Source organism: Phoca vitulina, unplaced genomic scaffold (genome assembly GCF_004348235.1).
Source record: "Phoca vitulina isolate PV1807 unplaced genomic scaffold, GSC_HSeal_1.0 scaffold76, whole genome shotgun sequence".
Classification (NCBI taxonomy): domain Eukaryota; kingdom Metazoa; phylum Chordata; class Mammalia; order Carnivora; family Phocidae; genus Phoca; species Phoca vitulina.
Window position 1 is genome coordinate 688592 of NW_022589779.1, and position 15999 is coordinate 704590.

The 15999-nt window shown below is 38.3% G+C and overlaps 1 protein-coding gene and 1 pseudogene across 2 annotated transcripts in view; one reads left to right on the top strand and one right to left on the bottom strand.

Moving 5' to 3' along the window:
• The window catches only part of TMTC2 (transmembrane O-mannosyltransferase targeting cadherins 2), a 389588-nt gene that overhangs the window by 343904 nt on the left and 29685 nt on the right, over nucleotides 1–15999 (bottom strand). The gene's annotated exons all lie outside the window — the stretch shown is intronic.
• LOC116625274 lies at nucleotides 510–3391 on the top strand (annotated as a pseudogene).

The following is a 15999-nucleotide window of genomic DNA, read 5'->3' on the forward strand; positions in this document are numbered from 1 at the left end:
GACTATGATATAGATCCCCAAAAAGCAAGGGCTGATGGGAAAGTGTCAGCCCGAGGGAAAAACAAAACAGTCCAGGGGAGCTGTGGTCAGAGGACCCCAGCAGGGAAGGCTCTGATGGATTCAGAGACACACCCAAGACCAAAGAAAATGAGTCAGCTCTGAGAATCTGCTGGATCCGAAGTGTGCAAAGCCAGTGTGAAATCCACAACCCAAAAAAAAGAACTTTCCTGTGGACACTTTATACTGTTCTTGTATCTCAGAAGAGTCTATGATAGCAGCTAGTAAATGGAGAAAAAATTAGCAAGGAAGAAAGTAGTAGCCAGTAGAAGGATGCTCCAAGAAGCAGGAGCTTCTGTCTTGTTATTTGCTATACTCTCCAGCCTAGAACTATGCTTGCTACATAGTAGGTGTTCAATAAATATTTGTTCAATGAATGAAAGCCCATCACATCTACCCTTCCAGAATGCAGACTCCCTTGTACAATGTCTACCAGAGACAAAGATTAACTTCCCAACCTTTTTTTTTTTTTGGTCCAACATCTTGGCGAGGCTACGAGGGTGGCCGCTGCTCTCCCAGCTTCCCCGTGCTTACCCAAGGATGACAAGGAGAAGAAAGATGCCTGAAAGTCGGCCAAAAAAGACAAAGACCCAGTGAACAAATGTGGTGGTGAGGCCAAAACGAAGTGGTCCAAAGGCAGAGTTCGAGACAAGATCAATAACCTGGTTTGTCTTGTTTGACAAAGCAACATAGGACAAACTCTGTAAGGAAGTTCCCCAACTCTAAGCTTATAACTCCAGCTGCTGTCTCAGAGATTGAAGATACGAGGTTCCCCAGCCAGCGCAGCCCTTCAGGAGCTCCTTAGGAAAGGACTTATTAAACTGGCTTCAAAGCACAGAGCTCAAGTCATTTACACCAGAAACACCAAGGGTGGAGATGACCCCACCTGCTGGGGAAGATGCATAAACAGTTCCCACCAACTGTACATTTTGGAAAATAAAATTTTATTTAAAAAAAGAAAAGATTTCTTTCCCAAATGAGACTATAATTGCAATTTAAAGGAATTATAAGGCTTTCTAGTACCAGCGAACTAGCAAGTTCTCTGACTTAGGAAAATATTTCTTTTGATTTGTATTTTGCTAGAATTTTGCTAGAATTTTCATTAAAAACAGGGAATAAACTTTACCTTCTGAATACAGTTTAAGTGGATAGCAAGAAGCACAATTTGCTTTATGATTAAATTTGCATTATGATTTCATCCTATACGTTGTACCTGTTCAATGTGCTAATTACCCAGAACATGGTTTACAAAGCAATTCACCACACATGTTCCATTCTATCTTTGTAACAATCAAAAGTACCTCTCATGGTTTGAGAGGGCTCACCTAAGAGTCAGCAGCAATACTGGCTGCATGATAACAGGCTTTGTAAAGCTGTGGTACTCTTTCCAATACTGTTTTCTTTAAGGTTTTCTGAGTCAGTCTTCCTGGATTCCTATCTAGCATCTCGTGTCCACATAAAGATAGATAACCCTGGACTCCTGCCTTAATTATACCCCAGCTATTCCTAACAGATGGTCGTTTCATCCATTATTCAATTCACTTAGCCTACCTGGCTTCCTGACCAATGACTACAACATTTGTCTCATTAGATCTTAGCATAGGATTAAGTTCAGCAAAAATAAATGGAAATTCCAAAATAACAGTGGCATAAACAAGATGGGATTTCATTCCATCTGCATAATATATAGTCCAGTGCCAGAAGTGACCAGTCCCTGGCAGTACAGGACCCAGACAGACTCCTATCTCATTGCTCTGCCATATTCGTGGCATCTGCTTTTGGGCCACCTTGGTCCCACCATCACATCTACCATCCAGCCAGCAGGAAAGAGGAAAGAAAATGATGCCTATCACGTTACACACATCTCTTCTACTTACATCCCACTGGCCACTGGGATGGGTTGGGTTACTGTGGTAATCATATAGTCACATCTACACACAAAGAGGCGAGGGAATTTGAGCTCTTATACGGCAGAAATATGTCTTATTCAACTTCTATAGTGTTCAATACATATCTGGCACTGTTTAAGACACTGGCCACTATGATTCTTATAATCACTGCCATAATCACCCACAGGACAAGCATTTACCAAATACCGTTCTATGTATCATTTTTAACTAAAGAGAAGACTGACTAAGGATCCTTTTACTAATTTTTTTCAACACTGATCAAAACAGCTACCGCTGACATTAAAATAACTAACAATAATAACTGGTTCTTCTTACCGCCAATAGTCTCAAAATGTTTAAATATTTGGTGGTAAATGATCTGGAATTCTCACTTCATACAAATGAGCGCAATTTCAACTATTATGTTTTCCTACAAGGCCAACAGACAATTTATCCCAAGTGACTCAGAGGAAAATGTTCCCTGTTCCTAGATAAAACTCCTCTGACAGTATTAAAATTTGAAAAACACTATAAAACTAAAATGAACACAAGAGCCAACCTGTTGTTTCTATTTAAGAAGAAAAACAAGTAACTATTAACAATTATGTGCATTCATTTGGAATGCAAATGTCTGTCACTCAGTAAATGATCACAAAATTTAAAAGGCAAGAGATCACCCTTCTTATTCAAAATCAAAAGAAATATTTTCCTAACCTAACAGAAAGGTAGGAAGAGAATTCTGATAAAGTAGCTAAAACAGTAAGATAAAAATAAATTCCCCCATGGCATCTACTCTAACAACTCCCCATTGGCAAAGGTGTAGTTTTATGAATAATGAAGCCATTTTCATTTGTTTACTAAATATAATATAGGTTTGTCCCTTGGATGCTATTTTAAGGGAACATAGTAATTTCTGCCATTTGTCCTTTTCAAACTTGTAAAATGAAGAGAAAGAAAAAATACCTAATCATACTAGATCGAATGATTTATACTAGTTTGTTTAACCTGGAACTATTAGAAATTTCTAAAAAAGACAAAAATAAAAATACCACAGTAACCCAATGACTCCTAGCAAATTACTACTGGCAAAGTTAAGAATTTAAACCTTGCTTTACACACCAATGGACTTTCTTCCCTTCTCCCAACATATATTTATTATTCTACCTCCCTGCCTAAGATGCTTTCTGTTGAATGTGAACCTTTCGAAAACATCAGGGAAATATCTCCCATTGGGCACTGGTATTTAGGCATTAGAAAGGTAAAAAATTCCTTTAAAAAGCATACAAAAAGGCTCAATAGGTTGTTTCTGGCCACTACAATAGATTGTTCCTGGGGAAGCATGAGCATCATGGATTTAATCAACCCCAGATTTCTTTACAAATAATGAAATCTGGGGCACCTGGGCAGCTCAGTCTTTAAGTGTCTGCCTTCGGCTCAGGTCATGATCCCAGCGTCCTGGGATCGAGCCCTGCCTCGGGCCCCTTGCTCAGTGGAGAGCCTGCTTCTCCCTCTCCCATTTCCCCTGCTTGTGTTCCCTCTCTCGCTGTCTCTCTCTCTCTGTCAAACAAATAAATAAAATCTTTAAAAAAAATAAAAATAAAAAATAAATAAATAAAAAACAATGAAATCTGTAGTTGGAAAATTCTGTGTTTTTTTAATCTTTCACTTCCATTTATACATTTATATTTCCTGAACTATTTGCCATATGGATACCAACAAAACTAAGAAACAACCCTGCTTACAGTGGCATCTACTTCCTGCTCTTTTCCCAGGGTAGACAGAGCTGCTTGCCATTTTAAATAAATAGATTAATAATGTGACTATTTTTAAAAAGTTCCCTACAGAGTGGTTGCTTTAAAGCAGTAAACAGAACAGTCTAGTTTCACAATGTGGATGCTTTGGGGATAGGTTCAAATTCATTTCTAAACAGTGCTGCACATGACAATTTTAATTACTAACATTACTCTCCTACCCGTGTCAATTTCACACCTGACATTAAAGAAACAAAAAACAACAACAAAAAGAACATGTGCTAAGACTGTTCAGTTGATGGACACCTGGGTGGCTCAGTCAGTTAAGCATCCAACTCTTGGTTTTGGCTCAGGTCCTGGTCTCAGGACTGTGAGATCAAGCTCCGCATCAGGCTCCAAGCTGAGCCATGGAGTCTGCTTAAGATTCTCTCTCTCCCTCTCCCTTTGCCCCTCCCCCCACTCTCTCTCTCGCTCCCTATTAAAAAAAAAAGACTGTTCAGTTGAAAATACATAGGAAGAAATTTGGCTAAATTAGTATTATATTGACTGTTATTTAAATTTATCATTACATCAATGTGACTTAAGTTTCTCAAAAGGATGGAGATTAAACAATACCATAATTTTATAATTCTAGTCAAAATTCTATTAAGGAAAACACTCATGGCATTTTTATTTAATGCTTCCAACCATTCAGAACAATTTTTAAATGGAAGTATCAGATTTCCCTCAGATTAATTAATACTACCTCCCCGATGGACATTTTATTTTATGGTCATAAATTCCAACTGATTATTACTTGCTTACATTTTATATGATTTAAGAATGTCTGAAATCATGGGTATATTAGTGTATAAGCGTGGGGCATTTGTTCACTAGTAAGGGAAAAGGGAGATTAATAAATTTTTCTACCATATCCTAAAAGCTCTGTAACTTCAACCTTCACTAAAGTCAAAGACTTCATTTTATCTTCTATTAGCTAGAAGCAATGTTTTCCTTTTCCAACTATCTATTCCTAGGGCAAGTCTATTGTTTGGCATACATTGAAAATAAAAAGTGGCATCTTCGTTTGTATTTCTCAGAAATGTTAAAATGCTAACAATAATATAGTAATCATAGGACTAAATATCCATCATGGGAATAATGCCTGGACCATAGAAAATGTTAGCCTTTTCTGACAAGGCTATGGAAGGAAAACACAACGGAGTATAGATTTGCAATAAAGAGTCATTCTGATTATTATGTGGCAGTTGCCCTAAACACTTGCATTACTGGAAAGCACCATAACAGCACGCAATAGCTAAAAAGAACATCGATTACAAACCCACTGAAATCAGAGAGGAATTAAACAAAAAAGTCAAAACTGACAGATCTGTTATTATACGAACACTCTAATGGGACTTTATTGAGACTCAAAGATGTTTAAAGCAACTCCAAAATTTAAAAAAAGAAATAATTCTATACTTTACACATAGGACATATTTTTTTAAATAAGTTAATCGTCTTGACAATTATTGATCATTATTTTAATAAATGAGGAAATGGAAGAAGTACTGAGAAGAATTCCAGGATGCTAACCTAAAATAGTATTTAAATGTAGTCAAAATGATCTTCAAAGTGAAGTTTAACTTTGATTACATTTTATGTACCATTTATTTAACTTCTTTGCTCTACTGCTGACTTCCAAGGTCCCAAAAGGAAAAGGAAAAGCCTTATACCAGGTGGACAGGGCCAGGGCTAGGGTATGGTGAGAAAGGCTTTCATCCGGAGCATGAAATTGAGAACTCAGGTATCCAGATGATGAAATTAACACAATACTTTTAAAAATCAAAGTTAAGGGGCGCCTGGGTGGCTCAGTCGGTTAAGCGTCTGCCTTCGGCTCGGGTCATGATCCCAGGGTCCTGGGATCGAGCCCCGCATCAGACTCCCTGCTCTGCAGGAAGCCTGCTTCTCCCTCTCCCACTCCCCCTGCTTATGTTCCCTCTCTCGCTGTGTCTCTCTCTGTCAAATAAATAAATAAAATCTTAAAAAAAAAATCAAAGTTAATACAAAATAATGTTTAAATAAAGACAGAATCAGTATTACTGACTCTTCTTTTGCCTTAGATATGGCTCTAAGCACACTATGGCTCAGCACAAGGAGTGCAGTCTTTATATTGATACTTGGTTCATTACAGATCTTTTGCATTAATTTTATTTTTAAAGTATTACCTAGCATATCATTTATCTTACTACTGAGTTTTGAGCACTACCCTTCCTCACCCCCTAAAATTTTGTGTTCAAGGCATCTCCCTCACTTACCCTAGTCTCAGCCTCCAATTTAGAAGTCAATAAATACCATTTGAATGAGAGACAGAATATGTAAATTAACCTCTGTCAATACTTCCTTACCACCCGCAACACCTCTCAGACTCTTTCCAATACACTCCTCTTGATAGTGCCATGGATGAGCACCCCTCTTTGTCAGGTGATTTATATGACCTCTAATTCTCACAAGAACCCTCTGAAGTAAATATAAGTCTCCCCCATTTTAGGACTGAGAAGTCAGTCTCTGACAGTGCACGGACTTGTTCCTAACACAGGCCCTCAGTAAATATTGGTTGGATAGTAATGACAAAGCCAGTAAGTGGAGTCTTGGACTTTAACCCAAGTATATGTCCCTCCAGCTCAGTGATCACCAACGCCAAGAAGCCATTTTTAAATCTTTCTTCTGTTTCCAGTAACAACTACAGTGGGCAGGATTCTAAGATGACCCTTGTGATCTCCACCCCCTGGTGTCACTCCTGTGATTATGGCAAAGGAGTGATTATATGGTAAACCTAATCTAATCACATGAGCCCTTCAACAGCAAGCAGTTTTCTCCAGCTGATGATAGAAAGGGACGTCGGAGAGATTCAAAGGACGTGACACACCACTGCTGCATTTGAAGATGGAGAGAGCCTCCTGAGGAGGAATGTGGGTGACCTCTGGAAACAGAGAGTGCCCGCCAGCTGACAGCAAGAAAACAGGAGCCTCAGACCTACAACCACAAGGAACTGGATTCAGCCAACAACCGGAATGAGCTTGGAAACAGATCTTTCCCAAAGCCTCCAGAGAAAAGCCCAGTTGATGCCTAGACTTTATCCTTGTTAGATCCTCAGCAGAGAACACAACCAAGCCTGCTCAGACTTACAGTAACTGTCTACAGGCAATAGAAAACTTACATATCAACCCCTGCATGACTTCATCATAGTACCACAAAGCAGGACAATTATCTGTTCATCTGACCTCCTTATTATCAGACTAAGGATTTACCCACACATCTTGGTGTGACTTGCCCAAGGCCAGACACATTACAGGCACCCAGCTGATGTTGAAGAATTGGATGAATTCACACACTAGTTCTTTAATAAAAGTTTAAGGTACTGACAGCAGTGAGGAGAGGAGAGCAACGTGCGCCTGACATGGGCCTGAGTGAATATCTGGGGGCTAAAATTTGCCATTTTATATCCTGGTATGCAATTGAAGGAACACACATTTTTAAAGACCAGTCCCACAACTATGTAAACTTGAGATATTGACCTGGATATATGCTCAGCCTCACTGTATAACCTATAAAGAACTACACAAGCTTGGGGCGCCTGGGTGGCTCAGTCGTTGGGCATCTGCCTTTGGCTCAGGTCATGATCTCAGGGTCCTGGGATCGAGCCCCGCATTGGGCTCCCTGCTCAGCGGGAAGCCTGCTTCTCCCTCTCCTACTCCCCCTGCTTGTGTTCCCTCTGTCAAATAAATAAATAAAATCTTTAAAAAAAAAAAAAAGAACTACACAAGCTTACATATAGAATGGCTTTGGCATTGTATCCCCCACAAAGAAGACAGACCAAATATCCTTCATGTCGCCATGTTCCTTACTTCTCTGGACTCCAATTGCCCTGTCTTCCAGCTTCTTCTTTGGTATTGGTATAACAATCAAAATCATAATCTCTGAGGAAACTTCCCTCAAAACTACTTCTACCTTCTAAGAGTGTTATATTCAAAGGCATGTCATTTACCAGAAGAAAGAATATGAAGTAAACTAATCACATGGACTGATTGCCTATAAGGAGTTCCTAGAAAGGTACATTAACCCCCCTCATACACATACAAGAAGAAAACCGAAATGACTGAATTAGCTGCTTAACGTTGACTTCCATCCATAACTCCACACTCTGCAGAAGGAGAGAGGGGGAATGCACACTGTGTATTTATTCATCTGTGAATCCCAAACATTTAAGAGAATTTTTATACCTGGTAACACAATAGGTACTCAATACATGTTTACTGAACTGAAGTAGCACTAAAATCTGTGATGACTTTTGGTATCCTTACACACATATGCTACCCTCACCTCACAGCCAGGAATTCATTACTTATAATTCAGCAGACTTAAAATAAATGATCTTCTCCAAATTATTCATCCTTTCTTAATGGCATCATTTCTATTATTCAGCTTGCTTTAACTATATTTATATATGCATAATGAAAAGGGAAAGTGCTTCACAAATGGAAAGTATTTTGAGGAAAATAGATTCTAAGAACAAGGAAAATTATAAAATCCTTAAAGTTTTCTTACATATTAGTCAATGACTTTAATTGCTATAATTATGTGAATGTAGCCCATTAACATCTCGCAGTGATGCTGATATTAGTATCCATGCTTTGGAACTCTTTCCAAAAAGGTCCTCTTAGGGCAATTAACCCTATTTGGATGACACCCAAGAGGAATCTAGGTTTTATCAGTTTCTAAGCTCCAGGTAACAGTGTTTTAGGTAAGTGCTGGAATATTCCAAATTAGAACTATAAAATTACTTAAAGGTGTGACCTACAGAAATACAGCTACCCATGCTTCCACACAGCTGGAAATCTAAATTAGTCCTCATCTGTCTGTGTCTAACTACCATGTTCAATTGTTCGCTGAGTCTTAAAGATCATGAGCACCAAAATGCAGGGAAGTTACAGCTGTTCTTTCAGAAAACGGTAGCCAGGGAAAAAAAAAAGCCCCATTGAGACATTTACTCTGACAAGAATCTGTATAAGAATCGATAGGAAAGCATGATAGAGAATTTTAAATTTCCTGAACAAGTAGGATACAGGCAAAGCCAACTGGAAATTGCTTTCAGTAAAGAAGGCTGAATAATTTTTTTAAAATACATATATAACTAGTTTTGAAAATTCACACCAGCAAAACATTTGAATAATTCCTAGGTTCCACAAAATATGGGCCAGAATCCCAACCAAATAACTCCCCATCGTTCTTCCACCCAAACCTTTTCTGAGCAGTTACGAAAATAAGGTTGGGAAGGGGAGTGGGCAAGGAACAAGGAGAACGATGGGGAAGCCCTCATGACTTACAAATTAGGTAAACTTTCTATTAATCAAGAATTGGCTCTACGTTGTTTCTGCGTATATTAGGACGATCCAAGAACTAAAGCTGGGCCATTCAGTCATTTATTACATAAACCATCCCTTACAAAATAGAACCTTGCCAGCCACACACTTACTTGGTTTACTAGTTCCTGATTACACAGCAATCTAATTGCAGTACACACATAGAAGTAAACTGTTGATGTAAGACATTACTTGTACGAAATCCTACATTTGTTATTTTTCTTGACTCGGCCCAAAAAAAAAGGCCTGTTATTTATACCAAAGCCTAAAACCTCAACAAATTGATAAGTAAACAAATTAATATACATATCAAGAACTTAAATGCAGGCCCCCAATGCCTGGAGTTTCATTAAGAGCGAACAGCTATAAATTTCTAGCCAAAAATTCCCACTGTTCTAAAATTTGTATATGGCCTACTAAATACTTCTCATAAATTATGTCCTGACAGCATGTTATTTCTACTTACTGAAAATATTACTGTATTCACTAACGTATAATTTTCTTTCTTTAAAAGATGAGAAAAAACCCTGAACTCACATGCCAAGTCTTACCACCACACGGCCAGACACTCTGGAGCCCCACGCTGGCAACCTACGAAGTAACATTTGCTCAGTTCAGCGATAAGCCTGTTAGGTGACCCAACACAGTCTTCTGTGCTGCATATTCCACAGCAAATTTAAGTGGTGACAGCTATCAAGTGATGTGCTTTTGCAAACTCTGAAACAATGCACATTTGTAACGGTAGCAGCCAATATTAAGTAGATTTTTTCATTTGTTGAACGTATAAACGCCGATAAATCTGGCACTTGAATCTAAATTTGCCAACTGTAATTACAAACACATGTGCGCATTACATAGCTACAGATGCACTTAAAATAATTACCTTCCTGAAGATGTCTGCTTCTCCACAAGCTACTAGAAAAAGCTGCTAGCTACTCTCGATGCAATAGTTTTCCATGCGCAAACACATTAATCAGAATACCTTATATACTTGAAAAGACAAAAGAGTTATTTCTATGCCTCACCTCTTCATTTTACCTCCCTAGAAATTTGTAACCCACCGTTTCCAAGTAGGTCTCACTTTTAGGATTTTAGGAGAAGCTGCCCACAATAATGTAAAGGGCACTGACGTCACGGCACAGCTTTGTTTTCAGGACGGCTTCTGTCCATTTACTTTCTCATTCCTCTGCCTCCGATTCTGAGATAACTTAACCACCTCACTTGTAAACTAGCGCCTTCACTAAAGAAAATTTATGTGCTACACAACTGTACAAAACAATGTGCTAAGGGTATTCATCTCTGCCGCGGACACGGGTTAAAGACAATGGTCAACAGCCACAGGCATTTACTGGAGACCTGAAAATCTGTCTCCACGAAAGTCCATGTTTTTCAAAGTGGACAGAGCATTGTCGGCTGCGGACCCATCACCACCTCTTTTCGAAGGGCACATAACTGAGAAGTGCTTAGGGCCACCCTCTTATTATTTCAATACACAGATGCTCACAGCAGAAGTAAAGCTCGAAGAGATGAGAACGGCCGTTTTGGGGGAAACACAGCTCTAAAACAGGGAGTGCAGCGGAGTCTGCTTTTCATTAAAGGCCTTATAGTACTTTTGACATTTCAAATCAGAAGGATTACTTTAATAAAAACAAACTTTTTCTAAAAATTAAGAAAGTTAAAGACTCTCAACCAATTCTAGGTAATAAAGTTCCTACTGTAGAACACGCACTGGGAGTACACAAAATAAAAAAGAGAAGAGGCCTTCATGTCTATCAGCAACGGCCACACAACCAGAGGGCCAGCAGAGAACCAGGCACTCCAACGGGGTAAGTGGTATCAGGGGCCGCGGGAGCCCGGGAGCACCTGGCCCTCCCAGCTACTCCAATCTGTTGTTGTCAGTGCTAGAGACCACCTGCTACCAGAGGAAGAACAGCTAACGAGGAGACGAAGACTAGATCAGATGCTTAATCATGGCCCTCAAAGCTCTATCTCAAGAGTGTTAAAAGAAGACACCACCAAAAAAAAAAAAAAAGACACCACAACACAGACATGAAAGTGCTTAACGGCTACAGCTTGTTCAGCAACTTAGTATTCTGCCATTTCATTTTATTCCTTTCTTTTTTTTTTTTTTTTTGATTTATTGGACTCTCCTGCCACTGGTACATTTTCACTGGGAGCTGCCTTAGGGAGTGATCTCTCGCCCTCCTCCTCAGGGTTCTGGGTGAAAGCCTGAATTAAAAATACATGTTGTGGTTGTTGTTTTACATTGTGGATCCCCTGTCTTGGGAATGGGATGCCAGGCCTCTCTGGAGAAGCTTCTGTCACACCAATACAAGAGAATAAAATAGAAAATCCGAAGGCCCAATAAGCAGAATGCAAAAGGCTATGAATAAGTAGTGTGGTTTAGTCTCAGCAGAAATAAATCAATATATACATTGAAAAGGATTAGAAGAAAATATAACAAAGGGTTAAGGCTGATTCTATGCTTGAGGTGCCAGAACTGCAATTTAATTCCTCTATTTTTTTCTACTTTTGACAATGAAAAATAAAACAAATGTGACAAGTGTTGTTTAGAAAGCCAACACAAAAGATGAGAACTAGAAGGGAGACAAAGAAACAGACTTTCCTTATTTAACAGGTCACTCAATTGCATATCAGGAAAGAAAAGGGGCTTTCCTAAGGATACACAGCAATTCAAAGGCAGTATGGTATAACTGATTAAAAGGATACAATCTGAGCTCAAATCCGGCCTTTGCACTTTTTAGTTATGTGACCTGGGCAAACTGCATAATGTCCGGGGGCTTTACTTTCTTTATCTGTAAAATACAGGTAACAACAGAACTTTCCTGTCAGGGTCACTGGAAAATCTACGGAGGAACAGTGTGAATAAAGTGCCGAGGTCCACACCTGGCACCTATGAGAAACTCAAGTAATGTTGGCTTTTTTGGTTTTTGGGTGGTTTTTTTTTTGCTAGGAAAAAGAATCACAAGTGTCATTGCCATCCCATTATCATCATGTGGTCGGCATGCTTCCTGCATACTATTCAACATCTATGGTTTCCCTTGTGCTTTTCATCCCAACCTGTGTGCACTTTTAACAACTGGGAACCACTTCCAGTTAACAGCAGCAGAGAGACCCAGAACAATTTTTTGTGACATATTATTCAAATAAGAATAAAAATCTTGTGAACTACTCATCCTAAAACAGTGATCCATAAATCATCATTTCAATTTTCTAAAACTACTTGCTCAAAAGAAAATTCATATTCAGTACAAATAAATTCACACTTAATGAAAACACCTCCAGGTATTAGGAAGCTGACAGAAAATAAAAAAGTAGAAAAGTAGTGAAAAGAAAACTTACTTTGATTATCCAGATTAGCAAGATCTTTTGAAAAAAATCTCTCCCATAACCCCACTTCCAAATCTGGATGCCTTCCAAAAATATACTCTACTGATGGCTTAAAAAATAAAAAAATAACACGCAACTTTTTGTTAACATTTTTTTAACAAGGAAAGGCCTCTCACTCTATGTCTAGTTTGTAACTTCCCTTCCCGCTCTCCTACTACTAGAAAAGAACACTCTGAAGTTTTGGATAATTAATAGCAAGAGGTGTCAACAATGGGAGGTGATCATCTCACAATGACCTTTACCTTCCCCGATTTCCTGATGCTCTACAGTTTGCATGCATCATCTCCTGCACACCAGGAGCAGAGAGGGGTTTATTGCCTACACAGGAATATTGTCAAAGGTCATGAAGTTACTAAATATTTTTCCCAGGGAAGTACAAATGGATACTGCTATCCACAAGAAATATGATATGAGATAATAGTATCAGTCAATAATGGCCATATGTTCTTAGAGAGTCATACCAAATCTATAGCTAAAAGATTTATGATGGAATATAAGCTTGATAACTGATTATCAGTCTCCTTCCAAGTTTCCATACAACATTTCTATTTCCTTCAAGTCTAACAAGTAGCATACTGTTACGTTCCTCCTATTTAAGTCTGACAGATGAGAGGCTCTGACTAAACAGCCAATCTCCCTTCAGTCCTCCTAAGGTAATGACAGATTCTTAAAGCACACGAAGGCACTTTCTAAGACTCCAAAATTAATAAATGATTATTTCTGAATTTCCATTCTAGCTTGCAGTCTCAATGCCCTACACTCAAACTTGAGCTATGTCAGGAGGAAACTAGACAACATTTTCTTTTTTTTTTTTTACAATATCTTATTAGATATTAATTACAATAAATTATTAGAATAAATTATTCTATTATTAGAATAATTATTAGAATAAATTACAATAAATTATTAGAATAAAAAACTCTTACAACAAATTCAGAAGGTCTTTGTCTCCTTACTTGACTGATGAGGAAATTGGAACTCAGAGAAATTAAGTGACTTATCCAGCACCTCTCAGCTGTAAGTGGCAAAGTAAGGCTAGTACTCAAGTGGCTACTTAGATAGAAAGCCTACACTGTTCAGTGCACACAGCAGACTAGACATGTTTCCAGAAGTCTAACCTGTATGTTGGTTTGATAATGCAGAAAAGGTTGTATCAGATCCCATCTCTCGGGATGCCTCGCACAACCACAGCTAAATAGGGAACAGAAAACTGCAGTGGGAATTTCTGAATTGAAACAAATGGAAACCTCCACTCCTCCAGCCTTCCCCTCAAAAGCAGAATCCCTGCTTCTGAGCACCTTAATTGCACCAGTGACTCTCAGCCTCAAACCTTCTCCTGTACCAAATTATAAGACCTGAGGTCTAATAATTGTTATAAATTTCTCTTTCATTCTGTGGCTATGTTCCTCCTTCACATCAGATGATGACCAACTGAATCCTAATTCATTCATTCAGCATATATTTGATGAGTGCCCACCATGTGTCAGGCTCTGCAACAGGTACTACAAAGATGCAATGAATAAACACCTGCCATGAAAAACCTACAGTCTTACAGATGAATCAGATGGAGCATGTGAAATTCTGACAATTATAACATGAGGCAGAAAGTGAGGACTGCTTGTCACAACCCACTTTGTTTCTTAAGATGGATTTTATTGACACTCAACGAAATTGGGGGAAAAAGAACAAGAAATCTTTTTAATGCCTTGGAAGCTAATTTTTCTTTAAAACTATATTCTACAGCTTAGTAAATTACATATTCTTGAGGTGGCAACATTCTATGAGGTTTCACATCAGTATTTAAATCATTCTTTCACAAACAGTTTTAGGGGGAAAAAAAAGCATGTAAGAAGTAGTATGTTTCCATGTGAGACTACTACTTAAATCCAAGTCCTTTGATTTTTCTTTTTTAAGTCAAATGCTGATGCATAATTCATTAGGAGAGTCTTTATAATGGCAGGAGTGGGAGAGCTGGTGAACATTTTGCAAAATACACAAAGAAAAAACCTTATAGTTCTTCCAGAAGCAATCCAGCAAAAGTGAAACAGCCACAGAGTATAGGAGAAAAAGTGCTGATGATGTCAATGGACCCAGATTCAAATCCACGCTCTTTCAATAACCAGAAGACAGATTTGGGTAGGTCACTGCCATCTTAAGATCTCAATTTCTTCATCTCTGAAGTGACGAGAATACTGTTGCCCTATTTATACCACTTAGCTCTTGTGAGGAGCCAACACGATCCTGGATGGGAAAGCACTCTGAAAAAAGTATTACATCCTATATAAATGGCCACACATATCATTATAGAAATCTTAGAAATTTTGTCCAGGCAAGGCATTGACTTTTCCATAAATGTTTAAATAGCCTGAATATTTCAATCTCTATTTCTGTCTTCTCTCACCAAAATTAACTTGGAATTTTTTTCATTTGCTAAATCAGTCCATTATCCTCTTACTCCACTATTTTTAGAAATTATCTCATAGTCAACTGTTGGATGCAAAGGGTCTTTTTTAATAGATGATAGGTTCATTGCATAATTGTAGACATAGTCCCTATTCAGTAGGAAACTAACTAAAGTAGACTTATTTCTTGTTTTTTTATTTTAATATTGAAAGTGACCAAAATAGATTTTATTTCAGAAAAGAAAAAAACAAAATAAAAACATAATTGAAGCTATGAGAAGCAAAAGCAAATAGAAAAACTTTTTTTTTTTTTTTTTTACACTTTCCCTGCTCCTTTATCGAAATACACATGTTTTCTGGTCCATATGAAAACTCAAAAGTGTGAGTTTCTTCCCTAACCAGGAGGATTACACTAGTGAACCTACCCAGCAGCTGCCATTCACAGAGAGCAGGGAGAACGAGGAAGTAAAATGCTCTTCTGAAGAGTAACTTTTTTTACCAGAAATTGAAGGAGGGAGGAGGGATTATAGCTATTTACTGAAAGGTACACAGATTAAACCCAACGACTTATGTGTCCTTTCAAATTAACTCCATTTAGAAAAGCTCTCATTAAATGTAATCTAATTTAAATGCATATCGGAACCACTTATATTTGTTACTCCTCTCTTGATGAGCAATTAGTTCTAGTCTTGTTTTCCTTTCCTGATCTGATAGCTAAAAGGCAGAAGTGAGAAACATTTACTAAATCTTTTGCTGAGCTTCCTAGATGCACATTAATCATTCACCTCCCCCCCTCTCAATCCTGGCCATTGGAAGCTGGACAAGACAAATAAGACAAAAGTTAGAGCTTTCTGGTTCAGTCAAGAGTCATAATAAAATACCAAGGAGACATATGAAAAGATGTTCAACAGCACTAGTCATCAAGAAAATGTAAATCAAAACCACAATGAGATACTATTTCACACCCACTAGGATGCCGAGAAGGAAAAAGTTGGTATCAAGGGTTGAGGATGGGGCGCCTGGGTGGCTCAGTTGGTTAAGCGACTGCCTTCGGCTCAGGTCATGATCCTGGAGTCCCGGGATCGAG